General features: G+C 43.4%; 1 protein-coding gene across 1 annotated transcript in view; it reads right to left on the minus strand.

Annotated features, from left to right (window-relative positions):
• igdcc4 (immunoglobulin superfamily, DCC subclass, member 4) overlaps positions 1 to 21,898 on the minus strand; it is a gene marked incomplete at both ends in the record, with an annotated part of 226,728 nt that overhangs the window by 184,055 nt on the left and 20,775 nt on the right. The window lies entirely within an intron of this gene.

Raw genomic sequence — 21,898 nt, forward strand, 5'->3', positions numbered from 1 at the left:
ATGTATTTGTTTGCATGCAAATAATTCATTAACAACAACGTTTATTTTCTAACCTTGTGATTGGCAAGAATTGTGTACGATGCAGTAGGGCTGCACGACAGCTTGGCTACATTAAGGACATTTCAGACAACACCTAGTAATTCATTTTCAATGAATGCAAGTGCAGGTCTAAATCTATGAAGCATATAGGAGCACATGCATGCTCTTCACACAAACACTCACACTCACTCACACACACACGAACGGCAGAGAACAGCAGACCTCCAAGCTAACAGTGGCCGCATCCACGACGCGATGTGATCTTGTAAGTCAGCTGTTCTGGGCGCGCAATAGAGTGTATGCGCATGCATAAAGTGAATGGCAGATCGAGTGGCAAAGTGAGTGACAAAGTCAATTTAATGTTGTATAAAGTCATTTAATAGGACTGTTCTGTTTGGATGTATGGGCTGTCAAGGCCAGAAAGTAGGTTTTTGCCACTCAGTAGGCATTCCTGCATAACTTCCGGGTATGATGATGTCACACGCATACCCTCAATAGGGTGTACCAAAATCTCCTGGAGGGGGCGTCAACATATGTGTCACGTGGTAGCGGCCGCCATACTTGCTGGCTTGTCTGGTTTGTTTACATTGAGCGACTATCCGTGTGCTTGTATACGTTCTTTTTTTAAACTGACCTCACAATGGTGCAGACTTGCTCAGTAAATAAGTGCCACAGCAGGTCACGTCGAGGAAATGAGCCAGAAAACGGAATTAGATGTTCAGCTTTCCAGCATGGAGACAGCATCAAGGAACCCAGATTGATGAGTTTACAAAAAGGACGTAGAATGGCTTGGATCGGCGCACAGGCGCAGAGACATAACATTCAACAAAGTATCTAAGCACAGCCGTGTTTGTTCACAACATTTTCCTTGTCCTTGTAATGTATTTGGGCCCGACGTTCTTTCTATCCATCCTGGTGTTTGTTCACTATGTTATCGCCAAGAACAAGCTCAATATTTACAAAAACATACCACCGTCAGGGCCGGATCTACCATATGGGCACTTTGGGCACGTGCCCAGGGGCCCTTGGGCACCAGGGGCCCCTAAAAAAAAAATTCCCTGCTAATCCGAATGAAATAAATGGTGTCTAAAAAGATTAGTGTTTTATTGTTGGTGAGAAGGGCAGCTGAAAAGTGCAATTGTGTGTAAAGCAGCAACAATGCGCTAGATTGGCTGTCACTCTGGGGGGGGTAGGCGACCGGAAATAGGCCAATATAACGGCATAAAACTGCCCCAAAACGGCTCCGAAACAGCAAAAATGTTGCGCGCGTGAAGGGGGGCCCTTCGAGCTTCAGTGCCCAGGGGCCCTCAGAGGTGTTAATCCGGCCCTGACCACCGTCACTCTATTCTGAGTGATGTGGGCTAGAATTGAATGCCCACGAGAGGGCCGTCCCTAGCCTTTCAGACGCCGCCCTCCTCTTGGTGACGTACACGTTTTCACATGCTATACTGTTGGCAGGGTGAAGCCTACGTATCTGTCTCACTATATAGGGTGTGTATGTCTCACCAGCCAACACACAAGAGGAGGTTGAATGAACTGAAACCAGCGCTCCCCAAAATAACAGCTTTTTTGTATTTCATGAAACCGGCACCTGCGCGTGAAGTCTCAATGTTTGTAAACAAGAAACCCATATATTGAGTGTTTGATCAGTAACACCAGAAGTGATCGCATACAGACGTGAGCAGACACAATAAGAACTAGAACACTTTAAATGGTAGCTGATAAATGGATAAACTTGTATCTTCTAATTATTGAAGAGCTGGAGAGACAGGCCGGGAGACCCCTGAACAAACACGCTGTAGCATTGCACAATATAGAGCTTACCTTTTTTTTAGTCAAGAAGAAGTCAAACACGTCAAAAAATAGTTGAAACTGCCTTTTATACCAGGTTTTTAGCACTCCTGACTGCATGTTGAATAATATAGACTTGCGTTCATGACCGGGAAGGCGGGAACATGCATGGACTGGACATTTGTCATCATGGAGGCACGTTCAAGATCACTTAATTAGAGCCGTCTGCTCCAGTCTAGAGCCAGGCAGAACAAACATTCCATGATCCAACGTTGTTGTTATGGCATTATCTAGGCCAGGGGTTCTCAACCCGTGGGTCGCGACCCCTCGGGGGGTCGCCAAATTATTTTGGGGGGTCCCCAAATTAAAAAAAAGAAAGAAAAAAAAACTTTTCTTTTTGCAACTGAATGGCTGGAAAGTGGAAATGAAGATTTTAGTACACATAGTACATGCATACACCTTCCCTAATGATTATATCTGGTTTCAGTATTTATTTATGGTGTATTGTTTCTATTATTAAGGTTATTGTAGCAGTACATTTATATTGGGGGTCGGGAGGGGGTGGGGCGGGGGTCCCGAGACATGCATTTGCGCAACCAACAGCTGAGACTCCCTAGGAGACAGATAGGCCTATCTGGCCTATCTGTCTCCCAGACTCCCTAGGAGACAGATAGGCCTATCTGTCTCCCAGACACCCTAGGAGACAGATAGGCCTATCTGTCCTATCTGTCTCCCAGACTCCCTAGGAGACAGATAGGCCTATCTGGCCTATCTGTCTCCCAGACTCCCTAGGAGACAGATAGGCCTACAGTATGTCTTATCTGCCTTCTCTGCCTTTTGCTGTTGGCACTGGCCCCAGATCACCGTCTATGGTAACAAATCATTAATGGACCGAAATCGTCAAGGAAATTGAGTTGAAGTCCTATCACCCAGCCATAGGTGGTGTACAGTTGTTGTTGTTGTTGTTGTTGTTGTTTACGACTTGGAACCTCCTGCACAGACATCACTTTGACATTTTGATTGGTCATGATTGAATCCTCCTGCCAAGATTGAGTCTTCCCACAACTCACCCACTGACAATACATTAAGTCTAATCCAAGCCATCTCGCCGCTCTGCGATGGGTACTCCTCTCTCCACTCCAGTTTGTAGGGCTGCAACTATCGATTATTTTCGTAGCTCTTATGCTGTAGATTATGTGTTTGATTAAACAAGTAAACCGAGTCGTAGAGCATTTAGTACTGATGTTTGGACTGATATTGTCAAAAATGATGCTGTTCTAATAACAAAATGTAATGTTTCTATTTTAGAACGTTTAACTTATGCATGCACAATGCACATGAATACAATATAAACACAAACTTAACTATTGAAAAAAATTATTATAATAACAGATCTACAAACTAAAATGGAGACACCACATTGAAAGGGGGTTCAAAATTGTGACAAATCGGCGGCTATGCTGACACCGTCATCAAAGAAGTCAAATACGTCAAAAAATAGTTGAAACTACCTTTTATGCCAGGTTTTTAGCACTCCTGACTGCATGTTGAATAATATAGACTTGCGTTCATGACCGGGAAGGCGGGAACATGCATGGACTGGACATTTGTCATCATGGAGGCACGTTCAAGATCACTTAATTAGAGCCGTCTGCTCCAGTCTAGAGCCAGGCAGAACAAACATTCCATGATTCCAACGTTGTTGTTATGGCATTATCTAGGCCCTACTAGTTTGTCAGTGAGCTACAATGCAATTTGAGAGATGTCACCTTGTAGCCGACGTGTGTGTGTCTGTTAAGGCTGTCCCCAAACATTCAGGGTTCGAACCTTCGCTCGTTAGGGTTGGCACTCGAATCTTAATTAATGGGCTTGAACCATTCGTGTTTTTTTTTTTATTATTTTTTTTTCCCCCCTTTTTTAACTCGAAACTATTTATCGGCGAGAATGCGATATGCACAATAAGAGTACTATGTTCATGTTGTGGTTACATGTTACATTTTTAGATGTTATTAATAATCAGGGGTGCACACAACCAGTGCGCATACGTCGTCAAAATGTTTTCTGCGCGTAGATCAAAGACATGCAAGGCACATTTGCGCACCAACAGCTGAGACAGTTATGTAGAGAAATCTGACAGGCATTCAAAAGGAACTCAAATGTGATGTTAATGTCCTGTAAATAGACTTAGAAATAAAACTAGTGTTGACTAATCATTACGTGTGGCTCTTATTTTGAAGAGGAAGTTAGTGCACAGGAAGTCCGTTTCAGTTGTAAACGAGCTACTATGACACTTCCCCAAAGTTACGTGTTCCCCCCGCCGAGGTTCGGAGCTCGAAGGTTATTTTTCAAATGAATTAGAAACTAATGGTTCGAAGGTTCGCTCGAAAATTCCTGCCGAAGTTTGAGTCCTAAAAACAGGGCTATAGGGTACAGCCTGTGTGTGTGTGTGTGTGTGTGTGTGTGTGTGTGTGTGTGTGTGTGTGTGTGTGTGTGTGTGTGTGTGTGTGTGTGTGTGTGTGTGTGTGTGTGTGTGTGTGTGTGTGTGTGTGTGTGTGTGTGTGTGTGTGTGTGTGTGTGTGTGTGTGTGTGTGTGTGTGTGTGTGCGCGCACAGTGCGACCGTGCGTGTTTGTAATGTAACTAGTTGTGACTTGCCCAACACTACATTCAGAAACACTGATGTTTGGTCCGGGACGGATATGCACAGTGTCCCTCGAGGGAATATGTCTTGGACTCTGTTACGGCCGTGATGGACAGGGACAGTACTGAGCAGAATTGTATATGGATGACACACGTCGTCATCTGAAACCCATTGGTCGTCAGTGCGATATGCCCGTCCACAATGCAGCATATGATATCTCATGTAATATCACGTAGCTGCATCGCTCATCACGCTGACCTCTCGTGTCATGTGTTCATCCCCAGCACGCATACACATGCAGATATTGCACACATACGCAGCCAATGTGAAACGTGTCTGACTTCAGAGAGAGAGAGAGAGAGAGAGAGAGAGAGAGAGAGAGAGAGAGAGAGAGAGAGAGAGAGAGAGAGAGAGAGAGAGAGAGAGAGATGAGAGAGAGAGAGAGAGAGAGAGAGAGAGAGAGGAGAGAGAGAGAGAGAGAGAGAGAGAGAGTGAGATGAGAGAGAGAGAGATGAGAGAGAGAGAGAGAGAGAGAGAGAGAGAGAGAGAGAGAGAGAAGAGAGAGAGAGAGAGAGAGAAGGAGAGAGAGAGAAGAGAGAGAGAGAGGAGAGAGAGAGAGAGAGAGCGAGAGAGAATTTCAACTGTCCGTCATTTGTCTCCCATTGGTGAAATGGAATTGAGATAGCGAGGACAGCAGCAGCGCCTGGAGACATAGACATTGTGTTCCAATTTGGCCAGTCTGTCGGCACCTCTAGCCATGTCATCATTGTGTCTTTATTTGTACCGTATGCCGGAGCGCTGCCGTCCTTGTAGCGTACATGAAGTATGTCAGTACTGTACGTGCTTTGTGGGGGGAACACATTGTTGTCAGTCAGTATGGCCCTGCAGCAACGTCACCAGGCAGACTTGATGGACGAGATCACCCCTTAACACCATGCAAAAGAGGAACCTGCGTACGTATGCTCTCATAAAAGGTGCGTTTATATAACACCTTTATCCAGTGCTTGTGTATTAACCCATTTTGGGCAGGAACCCCTTTTGGTGTTAGCATTATGTTATGCTTTAGCATTGAAAAATAGCAGATCTACAAGCTCATAGCGTGCCACCGAGTGGCACGCTATGAACTTGTAGGTCTGCTATTTTTGAAAAATCGAAGAACGACAAACATAGAAACATAGCTTTTTCAGAAAACTGTCAGGATGTAGAAGACATTTTTAGAATCTGATCTCAGGTCAAAATGGGTTAACACATGCATGCACCCATTCACACACTGACGGCGGAGGAAAACATGGAAGGCGCCAACACTAGCATGTCTGAAGAGGTCATTTTGACTGTTTTTTTATTGTATTTTGAAGTTGATTATCTTTGCCCATGAAACTTTCAGAAGGTTCTCCTTCCATGACCACCATCATCCATCACCATTCCATCATCTCAGAACTTTTTGACATCTGAAACATTTTCTAAATATGAATTTACAATTTACAATATACAATTTAGGCATTTAGCAGACGCTCTTAATCCAGAGCGATTTACATTAAGCAAGAACAAAAAGCATGGGAATACATCACATATGTATTATTTAACCCATTCTGGACGGGATCCCCTTTTGGTGTTTTAACTAAGCATTATGTTATACTTTAGCTATTGAAAAATAGCAGATCTACAAGCTCATAGCGCGCCACCGAGTGGCGCGCTACGAGCTTGTAGGTCTGCTATTTTTGAAAAATCGTGAAAATGCGGCACAAATCTTTGAATATATATTCTTTCAGAGCAAACGTTTTTCTTATTTCGACGTCAGGCCTTAAGCATATGCTACTTGTGTCTGATTTGACTTCAGTCATGCTAGTGCTCAAGGACACTTCGACACCAACCCAGGGGAGCTAGTGGGCATTGAACCAGGTACCTTCCAATTCAATAGTTTTGTTCCAGGCTGTGTTGTTGACCTATGGACGTGGTCCCCATGGGCCCCCATGTTTGATGCAGCTTGGGGCCCTCGGGTCCCTATACCGCTACCGCTGGCTGTGTGAAGCACGTACACACGCCATTCTGTGTTTGGATGAAGGCACTGACATCGTACACACGCCATTCTGTGTTTGGATGAAGGCACTGACATCGTACACACGCCATTCTGTGTTTGGATGAAGGCACTGACATCGTACACACGCCATTCTGTGTTTGGATGAAGGCACTGACATCGTACACACGCCATTCTGTGTTTGGATGAAGGCACTGACATCGTACACACGCCATTCTGTGTTTGGATGAAGGCACTGACATGAATGAGTAATATTGAGCAGTGGTGGAGAAAGTAATATAGAAATATTCTGTTAGTCTGCAAGCCTGGAAATTCCAGATTGATTAGAAATACTCAAGTAAAGTACAGTATAGTACTTAAGTGTGTGTGTGTGTGTGTGTGTGTGTGTGTGTGTGTGTGTGCGCGTGTGCGTGTGCGTGTGCTACAGTCTCTACTGTATGTCACAACAACTGGTCAGTAATGACTGAGCTAGAAAATGACTCTTCTAGCCGTGCAGTTGGTTGGTTGCCTGCCAACGTTGCTGGGGTGCATGTGGTCGATAAACGTATAAGCCAATCACAGCCAGCATTGCTGGTGTGGTTGATAAACGTGGCCAATCACAGCCAAAGATTGCCCAGCACTTGGCTGGCAGCCAGTGGTCATTTCCCACCCTCAGAAGGACCCGGGCCCTGTCATTAGTGGAGGAAACACAGCTGGAAGGGGAACACCTGACGCAGCAGCTGTGCAATACTGGTGGATGACTCACAGCCGAGGCTGTGGGTGGAATTATAACATGTGGACTGACTGCACTTCTTGAGGGCCTTTGAAAAATAATCTGTTGTTATATAGCAGATCACTGTAACTGCTATATGCAATGCATACAAAGGTAAGGCCCATTTTGCAATGCACACACAAAGAAAGTTTAAATGTTCATGGCAATTCCTCTTTTAAGTCACAGAAGTTTAATTACACCGCATATCAACTTTCAGATCAAATTTCTCATCGAGGCCTGTAGGAATTGAGTCTATTCCACCTTATTTTATATGTGGCTTTTCCATCACAACAGAATAAAGGTGCATTTATCACATGTTTTAACCCCAAAGCAAGGGTGGTGCTTGAGGAAAGGTCATGATCACTGGAGGCCATCACCTGGGCAGCAGGAAGGCGCACAGAAACGTTGACGGCAATCCAGCCTTGTAAAGGAAGGAATGTAGGCTACTGTATATTGTTTTGACCGGGAGGCATACTATGGTCCGACGGAGCATTGGTTCGACATGCGTCCGCACCTCGGACTAGCGCCTGCTCCCGTGCTTGCGGTTATGGTTAGGTTAGGGTTTGAGGTGGGTTGTCATGTTTCGGACCAATGACTAGTCGGACCAAACACATGACCAAAGTGGTGAATGGACTGACAGACGCACAAAATAATCAAAAAAGGAAGGAGACAAGAAAGAAAGAAAGAAAGAAAGATGAAACATCAATCTTGAGAACCAACTAGGGAGAGCAGGCAATGCTTCTCTCATTGAGCCATATTTCCACATCTATTTAATAATGTCATCATCGTTCCCTTTCTCACAGCCTATATATCCAGGATTGCCCTGAGGTACACAGGATGGAAACAGGTCAGCAGTATTACTCCTCACAGCTTTCTGGACACAATGACAGGGGCTTGTTGTAGAGCTGAACCAGACACTCATCCCTCAGAAGTTGGCTCTCACTGAATGGACTCAACGAAAAACATCTTCATGTTTCATTCGAAATAAAATCACACCCGTGTGACTGAGCGGTGCAAGCTGCTCAACAACACTTGCAGCTGCTGAGGCCTCATACCCAGACAGACAGACAGACAGACAGACAGACTGAGGGTCAGAGGGTATGACCAGACAGTTGCATCAAGAAAGAAAAAACGCCTAGAACAGGCGTCTCTTACAGGTTTTTAAACAGCTGGTGGATGAAAATGACGCTAGTGCACGGCTTCAACTTGTATAGCGTTGGCAAAGCGTTTCAGTTTTTTTGCCCATGCAACACGTTGAAGCCATGCACTAGCGTAATTACCATTACATCCACCAGCTGTTTGAAAACCCTGTGAGGGTACCTACCCTAGGGGACACGGGGAGAACATGCAAACTCCACACAGAAAGGCCCTTTCGCCAACCCCGCCTCGGGTATGGGCACTGATGGTATGGGCGGAGGAGGAAACACGCTGCCAGCACCCACAGTGCCCCGAGCGGGAATCAAACCCAGGACCTTCTAGCTGTGAGGCGACAGCACTACCAACTGTGCCACCGGGCCCCCTAGGCGATTTCTTGATGCTACTGTCTGGTCACATACCCCTACCCATACACATCGTAGCCTACTCAGACTCAGACATACAGTACACACACACACACACACACACACACACACACACACACACACACACACACACACACACACACACACACACACACACACACACACGCACACACAGTGGCAAGTCATTGAAAAAAACTAATATGTTGCAAATCGCAAGCCAAGTATATGAGAGTATCAACAAGGGGCAGGTGAAGCTAACAAATCACACCATGTCTTAATAATGGGGACATTTACAAACATACATACATCAAATGAAACGAACAAATAAACACCATGACACAACACTACACATAAAAGTCCCACCACATAATCCCCCGGCCCCTACGCATTTCCATATTTAAATAACAACTTAAACAACACAATAGATTAGACACACTTCTCACCGCCCAAGTAAATCATGGAAAATCAACAGAGAGCTTCCGCGCCCGCAGCGAAACCAGGCAACAATGGCAACACCACTGTTACTGTACAAATAGACTAATTAGACAAGAGTCGAAAATTCATCCAGAATGAAAATGCTTGTAGGCCTATAAGTCTGGCAGTGACAATAGAAGGCATACAGGTCTGGCAGTGACCATAGAAGGCCTACAGGTCTGGCAGTGACAATAGAAGGTATACAGGTCTGGCAGTGACAATAGAAGGCATACAGGTCTGGCAGTGACAATAGAAGGCCTATAAGTCTGGCAGTGACAATAGAAGGCCTACAGGTCTGGCAGTGACAATAGAAGGCCTATAAGTCTGGCAGTGACAATAGAAGGCATACAGGTCTGGCAGTGACAATAGAAGGCATACAGGTCTGGCAGTGACAATAGAAGGCCTATAAGTCTGGCAGTGACAATAGAAGGCATACAGGTCTGGCAGTGACAATAGAAGGCATACAGGTCTGGCAGTGACAATAGAAGACATACAGGTCTGGCAGTGACAATAGAAGGCATACAGGTCTGGCAGTGACACTAGAAGGCATACAGGTCTGGCAGTGACAATAGAAGGCCTACAGGTCTGGCAGTGACAATAGAAGGCATACAGGTCTAGCAGTGACACTAGAAGGCATACAGGTCTGGCAGTGACAATAGAAGGCCTACAGGTCTGGCAGTGACAATAGAAGGCCTACAGGTCTGGCAGTGACAATAGAAGGCATACAGGTCTGGCAGTGACAATAGAAGGCCTACAGGTCTGGCAGTGACAATAGAAGGCCTACAGGTCTGGCAGTGACAATAGAAGGCATACAGGTCTGGCAGTGACAATAGAAGGCATACAGGTCTGGCAGTGACAATAGAAGGCCTATAAGTCTGGCAGTGACAATAGAAGGCATACAGGTCTGGCAGTGACAATAGAAGGCATACAGGTCTGGCAGTGACACTAGAAGGCATACAGGTCTGGCAGTGACAATAGAAGGCATACAGGTCTGGCAGTGACAATAGAAGGCATACAGGTCTGGCAGTGACAATAGAAGGCCTACAGGTCTGGCAGTGACACTAGAAGGCATACAGGTCTGGCAGTGACAATAGAAGGCCTACAGGTCTGGCAGTGACAATAGAAGGCATACAGGTCTGGCAGTGACACTAGAAGGCATACAGGTCTGGCAGTGAGAATAGAAGGCATACAGGTCTGGCAGTGACAATAGAAGGCCTACAGGTCTGGCAGTGACAATAGAAGGCATACAGGTCTGGCAGTGACACTAGAAGGCATACAGGTCTGGCAGTGACAATAGAAGGCATACAGGTCTGGCAGTGACAATAGAAGGCCTACAGGTCTGGCAGTGACAATAGAAGGCATACAGGTCTGGCAGTGACAATAGAAGGCATACAGGTCTGGCAGTGACAATAGAAGGCATACAGGTCTGGCAGTGACAATAGAAGGCATACAGGTCTGGCAGTGACAATAGAAGGCCTACAGGTCTGGCAGTGACAATAGAAGGCATACAGGTCTGGCAGTGACAATAGAAGGCCTACAGGTCTGGCAGTGACAATAGAAGGCATACAGGTCTGGCAGTGACAATAGAAGGTACCCAATTGAAATTCCATTATCATATTTATTATTTATAAATACAGTATAATAATATATTATGCTCCTGAACTGAATCCAAACCATTGTTTAGTGGCAATACTGCTGTAGCAACAATTCAAGATTCCCTTTAGGATATTGACAGTTATTGTAAACCCAAATACATTTATGAGCTCTGGGTATGTTGTTTAGGACTACTTGTTTATAGATGCCAAGTATTTAGAGTGCATTGCATTCTATACACGCAACACAATGAAATACCAGCAACACAATGAAATACCAGCAACACAATGAAATACCAGCAACACAATGAAATACCAGCAACACAATGAAATACCAGCAACACAATGAAATACCAGCATCATCCAGGGATAGCTTGTACTGTAATGTCTTTCTTTCTTTCTTTCTTTCTTTCTTTCTTTCTAATATGTTATACAACTTTATTAGAACACCAAGAAGAGGAGGAAACGAAACACCAAGTCTCACAAACACACAGAAAAGTTACAAGTAGGGATGTCCCAATACACTTTTTCCTTTCCGATCCAATCCCGATACCACAATTTATGTTAGCCGATACCGATACCAGAGAATAATATACATAATGATAAAAATTGAAAAAATATAATGTATAAAAAGCTTGTAGATTGACTATATTCAACTTGTAAACAAGTGTAATGCTTTATCAGTGTGTCGTCCACAGTAAAAAAAATTGCATTGAGTTGTGATTTCGTTTGAAATGTACCCATTCTGCATACTGTGAATAAAATGTTCAATCAATCAATCAATCCTTACTTAGGCGTAGGCCTATAGCCTAATAAATATCAAACTAAAGCCCTCTTTGTATCAGTAGATCTGCTATTTTTGCCAACAAGGGCAGGGTGCATTCTTGTTCAACTATAATTATATGCCCAAAATAGGGACGCCGGGTTGAAAGTGGTCAACCTGTACATCGTATGATGATACAGTCAGTCAGTCATATTTATAATTAGGTCATAGACTCAAAATGCTAATATTGTACATGATCCACATTTCTATCTATGTCATCTACACACTATTTAACCCCTTTTGGACTGAGGGCGATTCAAAAAAAAAGGCTTCTAAATCCTAAAATTTTTCTGAAAAACCTATGTTTCTATGTCAGTGGTGCTCAACCTTTTTCATGTCAAGTACCCCCAGAATTGGGCCACGGACCCCCCCATCTCAAAATATGTAGTTCCAGGGACCCCCCCAGAAGCAAATATTTTAGTTAAAAATATGAAATATATATTCAATGATTTGCGTCACATTTTAACGATTTTTCAAAAATAGCAGACCTACAAGCTATGAGCTTGTAGGTCTGCTATTTTTCAATAGCTAAAGTATAACATAATGCTTGAAACACCAACAGGGCTTCCCGCCCAAAATGGGTTAAGACATAAGACCAGTGTTGATTTCGTTTCGAGTAAAACTATGACAAATGTAAAATGTAAAATGTCGACTACCTTTTTTCACTGACGAAAACTAAATGAAAACTAAGCTATGATGACTAAGACTAAATATATTGACAATTTCATCAACAAATGTTGGGAAGGGACTAGTGGACAAGAGATCCAGTATACGTCATTTTACACTTGGTTGCATGCTGAAAATAGCAGATCTACAAGCTCACCTGTCGCATCGTGACGCGCTGTGAGCTTGTAGATCAGCGATTTTCAGCAAATGTAAAATTAGTCATTACGACGGCATCAAGGCATGCTAAAATACATTTTAGTCGACTAAATCAATTGTAGATTTGGCCAACTAAAATCTTATGGTATTTAGACGACTAAAACTAGACTAACACTAAAACATTCCAGGTGACTAAAATGTGACTAAAACTAAATGAAAACTATTCAAACGACTATTATATGACTAAAATTGAAATTTTGCTGTCAAAATCAACACTGCAGCCGATCACAAGGTGTCAACAAACGTGATCTTACATCCGTGCTGCATGCTGGCCTATATGAACAGAACAGGGAGTCTATAGGGTCCATGTGGTTAATGCTGGCCTATATGAACAGAACAGGGAGTCTATAGGGTCCATGTGGTTAATGCTGGCCTATATGAACAGAACAGGGAGTCTATAGGGTCCATGTGGTTAATGCTGGCCTATATGAACAGAACAGGGAGTCTATAGGGTCCATGTGGTTAATCCACTGAGATATAGTGATATGTAGTTAAGTGTGCTGCCAAGTACCTTGTAAGGCTTAGCAGCTTTATATAACACAGTGAGGGAATAAGAGTGCAATCCTATGATGCTCCGGGGTGACTGTAGAGCCCCACTGGTTGATGCAGAACATCAGAGACGGTTCTTTGAACTCCTCCGCAAGAACCAGAAGGAGAAGAAAAATGAGTTCAACATATGTGTAACCACTTTAACCCCAAACATCTGCTACTTGAAAATAGCTGATCTTCAAGCATCGCATCACAACGTGAGCTTGTAGATCAGTGCAGTATAGCCTCGGAGTCCCAGGCGATTTTGTTTCAAAAGAAAAAGAAAAGCCGGGGCGAACGACCCAGGAAATGTGGCATAGGAGTGGGAGTGAACGTTGTATTTCCGTAACCAATAACAGTGCAGAGGGGCGTCGCTCCAAATCTGGTGATGTCAGTGTTCTCCGCTGTGTTAGGGCTGGGGAGGCGGGCACATAGGTTGGTGAACCAATAGTCCGTTTACAATTTACAATTTAGGCATTTAGCAGACGCTCTTAATCCAGAGCGACTTACATTAAAAACATAAATAATGATAATCTTGTATGAGGGTCCCACTCCCTGGCACAGGATATTTTAAGATGGAGGCCCCACGGCCAAGAATGTATTCATTTGAAAACAAGTCAACCATATATAGGCCTATGTCAATGAAATTCACAGTCCCAGCCAAAATGTCTGTGCAACTTGTTGGTTCAACATCTGAGTGTGGGACCATCACGTCTTATTATCCAATCTGGAAACATTTCCCTCACAGGCCAATAAAGTCCCGTAAGATGTACAGTAAGATGTACAGTAAGATGTACAGTAAGATGTACAGTAAGATGTACAGTAAGATGTACAGTTGAATATCAATAGACCCTTTGTCAAGTCCCGCCCGTGGTTGTGTGGTTGTGCCTCTCTTCGCATCCATTGGTTGCCGTTTCTTGGTTGGACAAAAATACTTTCTCTCCATCCACTACCATTGAAAACAAGAATTGATGACATAGTCATAATTACCAGCTGCTTTTATATTTGCGGCGGTGGTGGAAAATGTGCCCTTGATCCCGATTTTTGTATTATTATTTTTATTTTTGAGGGGCACCAGCCCCTCCTATACACAGGTGTAATGTTTGTCTTTAGTTCAATGTTTGTTTTGTAAACGCCATTGACAATGAAGGGAAAATTTACGTCATAATGTGCCTCATTACATCATATTGTCTCTTTATTGTTAATGGCGTAAAATGTTTGTGTTGGCACTGTTTGTTTTACATCACCATTACATCACCTAATCAACATGAGTTAAACTTTAATATATTAGCGCCCCTCACTTCACACAGATGTGATTTTAATTTTTATTTGAACGGCCCCGCGGTCATTTTCATATACCCAGTTGCTTGGAACTCGCAACCAGGCAAACCTGGCAACCTGCAACGCATCCCATGGCTGAGAGGTCGGCTAGAGGCGGAAAGTGTCTGGTTACCTAGAGACGACGAGGCAGCCAATCAGGACGATAGGTCGTCAAAACAGCAGAGAAAGATAGCTTAAGTGGGCGTGAAAGTGATAGAACATAGACCAGTTCAGCTGTTACACAGCAGCTGGTAAAAACCTTGGTTTTCAGTTGCTTCATATTGATATTTTGGGTATTCCTATTCAATTCTAATTTTAATGTCAGTAAAAAAGGAACATCTCAGCCTTCCGTAGCCAGCCTTCATCTGCCTTTGCAATGCATATTACCCCAGGCAGACTAAGGTCACATTCTCACCTAATACTTCGGTAGACTCGAATGCGACTGGGCGGATAATTTGGATTCTTGCATATTTAATTTGCTGCGGTTTGCCTTCACACTGGCTGTGTCAGGCGCAGCAAGGAAACGTAGCAGGGAATTTTATCAATGTGTTCAGAAAGCCGATGTTAAAAAATATACTTCGAGTAATAGTTAGGACTTTTCACGTAAAGTGAGGGTAACGGATGCAGTGTGTCGTCGGGGACTTACTGTGTGTGTGTGTGTGTGTGTGTGTGTGTGTGTGTGTGTGTGTGCGTGTGTGCGTGTGTGCGCGCCACTGTTCTTTTGGGCACATGAACGAGGCACAGCGGAGACGGGAGCGCAAAATGATCCGAAGTTTACAATAGTATATCCTACTCCCAGAGTCCCATTGATGATCGGATCACAATTATTATGCATATGCCATGTTAGCTATACAGTTTATAGATCATGCTGAGCTAAACATGTGTTTTAATTTTGAAGTATTTATATTTAAACAAGATGAAGAAAGTCTCCACTCGGATCCCCACACAGTGACAGCCCTCCATGTTTATGCACGATAGACAGACAGAATATTCTGTACACTGCAGTGTTTATTATGTGTTTCCTTAAGCAATAGATTAATGTGCTCGTCCTCATATTCCGATGAGGGCTTAATTCGGTCTCCTTATTTGACCACGTCACATGATAACGGGACATCTTTGCACTGCGTAAAATGAATATCCCTTCTCCGTCTCCATCTGTGTTTAGCTCCTTATCCGCCACATGATAATTTGCTATGGATTGCATTCCCACCTGCACCGAATCGAAATCAAGTGCGATTGGAAGCGAAGCGAAACCCCCGTTTTTGGGCGGAGTAGAATGCGGTTCTTTGCTGCGCATTAGGATTCGAATGAGCCTTCACACCTGCCAAACGAAGCGAACTTTCGGACAATGCGCAGCAGGATTCGTTTTAATCGCAGTAAAGCTTTCTGGTGTGAATGTCACCTAAGTCTGGCCCCTCTCAATTGTGGGCGGACTTCACGGCCCGAAGTGGCGACGAGCCAACCAGATTTGTCTAGAACCAGGCAATAACCAACCAGGGCCCAGTATGCAAATATGGTAGGCCTATAGTCTAACACTGAGAGGGACAAGACTAATATATATATATACTAGTCATATTGGTATCGCTACGCGAGGCTATAGTGCATCATAGAGATTAGTGACTGGGCATATCGTGCTATTTTTCCTCCAAAATTATGTTTTAGCAAATTCCACCTAAAACAACCATAAAGTGGAACCAGGTAGGAACAACAATGCAGAAAGAGCCTGCTGGTTAGTCAGTCAGGGACCAATCAGAAGGCTGACAGTGGGTCAATTCATCTGAACTAACCCTGCATTAATTCCTCACTGAATCAATAGATATTTCATTACTAAACTATAGCCTAATTCACACAAAATCCTAATCCAGTTTGCTGGCCATTAATCGGCACCTCTCTCTCTCTCTCTCTCTCTCTCTCGCTTGTTCAGGTCACGTGACTAGGTGGACAGCAGTGTGGAATGGTAGGAATGTGATCGCATGTCGCTTTACCAGAGAGGTCCCCCTCTCCCTCTCTCTCGCACGCACGCACGCACGCACGCACGCATGCACGCACACACGCACGCACACGCACGAAAGTTTATTTAAAGGATAAGCCCTAGCTTGAGATGCATCATCTCGTTTTAGAGGGGGTCCTCGGGCACAACACATGGACAAAACATATTACATCAAACATGTTTGATGAACATCAACGAGAACATACACATAGAAGCTCTCCCATAATATGGGGAGAAATATGTCTCAATATTATGCACAAATATTCCACGATTTACTAATGGGTTTCCACGATTTACAAATGTCTTTGTAAAAGACAAGAATATTAGATTTGTGTGTGCGTTTATCCTTAAATACCATTTGTAAATCCTCAATTCTGCATGTGAATTGTAAATCTGCAGTACTGCACACTCCCAACCACTCAAAAAACACTCTACATCTAAGACCAATATCTGCAATGAAACACCTTACAAAAAATAATACTAATAGTAATAAAAAATAATAATAGGACTAATAATAATCCTAATAATAATAACAATAAAGTAATTAGAATAACCAAGCATTGAAGTACACATATTCCCCCAAAATAATAAATCAAATAGAAATAAAAATCAGAAACAACTACAGATGGGTTTCAGGTTGACAAGCAAAGAAGCCTTGAAAATAGTAAATGAAGTAATTGATCTCAAAGAAATGGACAAGTTGTTCCAATCAGATGGAGCTTTAAACTGAAAAGCACGTACGTTACCATGCTGAATCAAATAGTGGCAGATCACTTTCCAATATATGGATTTGTTTTCACGTCCGGATATGTGTGTACACATGTGACTGTGTATATATAGGAGGACCTGAGGAGGGCCTTGGTCAGATTGGAGGTGCTGACAATGTCAGCATATCGTCTCTGTCAGGTGGAGGTTTCCTCGTCTCTGTCAGGTGGAGGTTTCCTCGTCTCTGTCAGGTGGAGGTTTCCTCGTCTCTGTCAGGTGGAGGTTTCCTGGTCTCTGTCAGGTGGAGGTTTCCTGGTCTCTGTCAGGTGGAGGTTTCCTCGTCTCTGTCAGGTGGAGGTTTCCTCGTCTCTGTCAGGTGGAGGTTTCCTCGTCTCTGTCAGGTGGAGGTTTCCTCGTCTCTGTCAGGTGGAGGTTTCCTCGTCTCTGTCAGGTGGAGGTTTCCTCGTCTCTGTCAGGTGGAGGTTTCCTCGTCTCTGTCAGGTGGAGGTTTCCTCGTCTCTGTCAGGTGGAGGTTTCCTCGTCTCTGTCAGGTGGAGGTTTCCTCGTCTCTGTCAGGTGGAGGTTTCCTCGTCTCTGTCAGGTGGAGGTTTCCTCGTCTCTGTCAGGTGGAAACCTCAGGATTCAAATTTTAAAAAAACGGCAGCTCGTGGATCTGCTACTTTTGATGCTTGTGAGAGATGCTGTATGTATGATCAAGGAGGGCATACATTTACGAACAAACACAAAAATATAAAGAAAAGAATGAAGTTTCTGCCCATGACATCATAGAACTGGGATGGACTCGATATTTCTATGTCTATAGGAACTCCATATATTGGCCAAAAAGGGACGGACTGACGGACGGACGGACAGACTGGTACAACTGGTATACTCTGACAGCGGACAGTATTTCATAATAAATTCATCAAATTAACATTCAAACATTCCAACTTTAGATTCAATAATATTGCCAGACAAGTCGACACACACCTCTATTGATATAAATGTTCAAAACTATCTAAAGATGTAGTTTTAAACTATCTAAAGATGTAGTTTTAAACTATCTAAAGATGTCGTTTTAGACTTTTTCTTTACTTTGGATTTTTGTGTGAAAAGAAGGTTCTTGAAGATTTGCCTAAAATAGAGATGCCAAGTTTATTGTATTCTAATCCAACTATGAGAGAGTAAACATGGACCCTCATTGGTTAACCAGAGTTGAGTTAAAACAATGAGTCTCCTGAGCTCATTAGAATTCTGGGAATGGAGGAAGCAACGGACAGCACCGGTGGCAATGTAACAAGCCAGTAAACAACCAGCTTCAATGACATTTGATCTCTCTGTGTATGTGCGTGCGTGCGTGCGTGCGTGCGTGCGTGCGTGCGTGTGTGTGTGTGTGTGCGTGCTTGTGTGCGTGTGCGTGTGTGTTTGTTTTATGAGCACTGAATGTCCCCAGACTCCCCAGAAGTATACTAGAATTTGAGAAATAGACATTGTGAGCATTTTCCTGGACATGTATGTATGGTTTAAGCCAAGGTATTAAAAAGAGTTAGGCTTTCAACTAGGAAAATATTCAGGTTGGGGTTAGGATTAAGATGTTCGTTTTAGAGTTGGAGCTCTGCCTGATGTATACTTGGTTGCGATCCGGTGTCGCCGATCTACAAATCCTTCCTGTATTTAGATTTAGCCCATATAGGCACCTGCTTTGGGCCAAGATCAACGCGTGTCGCCACTCTCTTACTATTCCACTGGGGTTTGAAGCACGGCTAGATGGCTATTTCAACCACTCAGATTGCTTCCTTGAAACGACCTGTTGTATAATACAGCATCACAATCACTTTAACCACTTTATCCATATGTTATACGTTTGGTATTAAAAAAGAGCAGCTCTACAAGCTCACTGCACAACATCTGCTATTTATTTAAAAATCCTGAAGGTTTTGGAATATGTTGAAACATTTTAATACAAATCTTCTCTTCAGGAAGTCCCTGGCCAACTACATATTCATTCGGGGGTCCTTGACACGAAAAGGTTTGAGAACCACAACTGAACAGCGACCGCCTCCTTTTAGAACATTGCTGATTCCGAAAGAGAATCTTCCATTCATTACGGCCCGGCCCTCATCAAACCCTGTACACTCAAGAGAATGTCCCGCTACCACCCTTAGATCTCCATTAACCTTACACCCTTACATGCTCCTTATATGCGCCAGAATTCATTCCATGTTGATCTGACCCCCCATGCCAAAGCGCCAGCGCTCGCCCAGCAGTCTGCCGTCAACGAGGCGGATGCGTGCACGCGACCTCGCCGCTTCTCGCCCTTAGGCGTCATGGTCATTTATTATATATAGGGTTTTCATATCGTCAAAATATGGTATTGATTGTTGACGATCGTTTCTCTCCGTGTATTTCTCTATGATGTAAAAAATGCTAGCGTAACTAGTGACTGATTTTACATGTGGCTTTTACAGGCGCATCTAGCAGAGCAAAGAACCCCCGTGGAACGTCTACAGCATACATGGGCAACTGTCCCCCACCTTCACTTAAAGGGGCATTCCACTCATTTTCAACATTTTACTATGTCATTAATATACCTTAGAGCTGTTGTGTGGAAATAATAAAAAAGTCCCCCCATTCTGTGTTTCCTAGAACTAGAGGTCTGAAAAAAATCATTAACATGGTGAAACGCATCTTGATGATGTCATCAAGATGTGTTTCACCATGTTAATGCTTTTTTTCATAATTACAGTTCTAGGAAACACAGAATGGGGGGGACTTTTTTATTATTTCCACACAACAGCTCTAATGTATATTAATGTCATAGTAAAATGTTGAAAATGGGTGGTTTTCCCCTTTAACCCATTTTGAGCTGAGATCAGATTCTAAATGTCTTCTACATCTTGACAGTTTTCTGAAAAAGCTATGTTTCTATGTCAGTCGTTCTTCGATTTTTCAAAAAAATAGCAGATCTACAAGCTCATAGCGGCGCTATGAGCTTGTAGATCTGCTATTTTTCAATAGCTAAAGCATAACATAATGCTAACACCAAAAGGGGTTCCCACCCCAAAATGGGTTAATGACTAGTATTAAAATGTTAGTCTGTTGTCTTTTTTATGTCCACTGTAATTTGTATTTAGTTCATAAAGTTAACATAACTATAATTAAAGGCATTTTTAAAGGCATTTGAAATTAAATAATTACTACCATTACTACCATTACTTAATTACTTTTCAGAATTATAAAATAGCAAAGAATTTTTTCAGGATTTCAATTCAAATAGTAGCTGATCTACAAGCTCAAAACGTATATGCAACGTGGCCCTCTGGAGTGAGTGTGGAAATATAGTGGCCCTCTCCATCGTCAAAGTTGCCCACCCCTGGTCTACAGTGCATTGGATTATCCCAACAATGAACATTATAGCTGAAAATAAAATTTAATGGGACGTTTACTTCCGGAATATTGAGCTCTACGGTAACCCACAACGGTACCTGCTAGACAAAGGTCAAGAACACGCTACCCTGAGATTCTAATTGAATGAATAAATACGACCGGCTCATAAAGATCTCAAGGGCTGTGTCACCTAAAGTCATCAAAGTCGTTTACATTGCAGTGGAGGAGGGCCTTGAAATGGGATTGACGGTGAGTGAATGACTCTCAAGTTTGCATACAGGAACTCAAGACCTTTTCTTTAGCAGCCAATTCTGGGCACACAAGTGCTTCTTCAGGCCGTGTGAAGTGAATACTAGGCACACACGTGAGAGAGCCCCACAAATCAGCATATCCGCCAGACAAAGTTACCATCAGTGGTGGAAAGTTACTAAGTATTATTCTTTTTTTATTCACTTTATACTTGATTCCACCACATATCATTGGCAGATATTGTACTATTTGCTCCACTACAATTATTTAATAATCAAAAAGTGTGCGTGCGTGCGTGCGTGCGTGCGTGCGTGCGTGCGTGCGTGCGTGCGTGCGTGCGTGCGTGCGTATACTTTTACTTGTAATAAAGTATTTATATATGGTGGTATATTGCTACTTTTAGTGAAAAGGAAAAAGAAAGGAAAAAGACAAAACATTTTGTATAAAAGACAAAGCAATCACAGTACTTTTTCAACCACTGTGGCGAATACTAGGCACACGCAGCGAATGCACCTCAGGCTCACACAAATCAACATATCCACTGGACAAAGATACCAGTCTCACATTCAGCCCCCGGGCCTCTTTAAGAACATAATTATGCATCCTAATTTAGCATAGAACTCTCTGGGGGGCGGATCAAGATGCACTCCCAAAACTGAGCTGACACCACCATGCTCACGCACAAGCTCACATATGGGCTGCATGTACATTATGTACTGTACAGTAGCCAATGCACACACACACACACACACACACACACACACACACACACACACACACACACACACACACACACACACACACACACACACACATTTATTTGTTTGTTGTTAAAACTGTTTTCAGTTAAAAGGTTACATACATTACATCTCAATTATGGGCTACTAGGCCTACTAGTAATCATTGCTATATAATGCTTGTTCATATTTATTATATGATCTCCTTGTCTCTACAGCTCTTTAATAAACAGACATTTTCACGAGAGTATCTGCTGCAATTGTATAGTTCGCCAGTTCCAATTATGTCTGCTCTTGCTCCGTGTCTGTCTGCCTGCCTGTCTGTCTGCCTGCCTGCCTGCCTGCCTGCCTGCCTGCCTGCCTGCCTGCCTTCGTGCCTGCCTTCGTGCCTGCCTGCCTGCCTGCCTGCCTGCCTGCCTTCGTGCCTGCCTGCCTG

Source organism: Electrona antarctica, assembly GCF_951216825.1.
Source record: "Electrona antarctica genome assembly, chromosome: 3".
NCBI lineage: Eukaryota > Metazoa > Chordata > Actinopteri > Myctophiformes > Myctophidae > Electrona > Electrona antarctica.